A 559-nucleotide genomic window follows, 5' to 3' on the forward strand; every position below is an offset into this window, starting at 1 on the left:
TAAGCCTTCTTCAATTCTTCCTGGGTAGCATTGGGTTTGACCCCCAAAACATCATAGTAAGTAGTTTCTTTCACCATTTTCTACAGTCAGTGAGCGGGCTGAGGCCGACGTGCGGGAGCGGGAAGGTGTGCGTAGCTGTGCGCAGCTCGGGCAGCCGCCACTTCTCAGCTCCTCGCTGAGCGTTCTGGAAAGTTCCCAAAGCCCACATCTTGATGACAAGGCAAGGATGTAGACAAGACACACATGACCAACCACCCTAAAAACACATTCTGCCTACTGATTATGAAAAAGACATGCTGAGGCCAGCTGGTGGCATGGTGGTTACGATATTGGACTCCCATGGTTCGAGTCCAGAACCTGGCAGCTTGCTTTCTCACTTTACCTTTCTCTCTCTGTCTCTGTATCTCTCTGGTCAAATTTTTAAAAAATAAATATTAATACCAAATAAAATTAAATAAATAATTCTATTTTAACAAAAGGTAAAAGACATGCAAACTGAAGCAAAAGGCTTTTTTTTTTGGGGGGGGGGGGAGGGTGTCCTTAGAAGGCGTGTGTTTTG

The 559-nt window shown here is 45.3% G+C and overlaps 1 protein-coding gene across 3 annotated transcripts in view; it reads right to left on the reverse strand.

The window, feature by feature from the left end:
• Positions 1 to 559, reverse strand: part of BRAT1 (BRCA1 associated ATM activator 1) — a 16,942-nt gene that overhangs the window by 9,992 nt on the left and 6,391 nt on the right. The gene's annotated exons all lie outside the window — the stretch shown is intronic.

The sequence above is a fragment of the Tupaia chinensis genome, unplaced genomic scaffold (genome assembly GCF_000334495.1).
Source record: "Tupaia chinensis unplaced genomic scaffold, TupChi_1.0 Scaffold145208_1, whole genome shotgun sequence".
Lineage (NCBI taxonomy): Eukaryota > Metazoa > Chordata > Mammalia > Scandentia > Tupaiidae > Tupaia > Tupaia belangeri.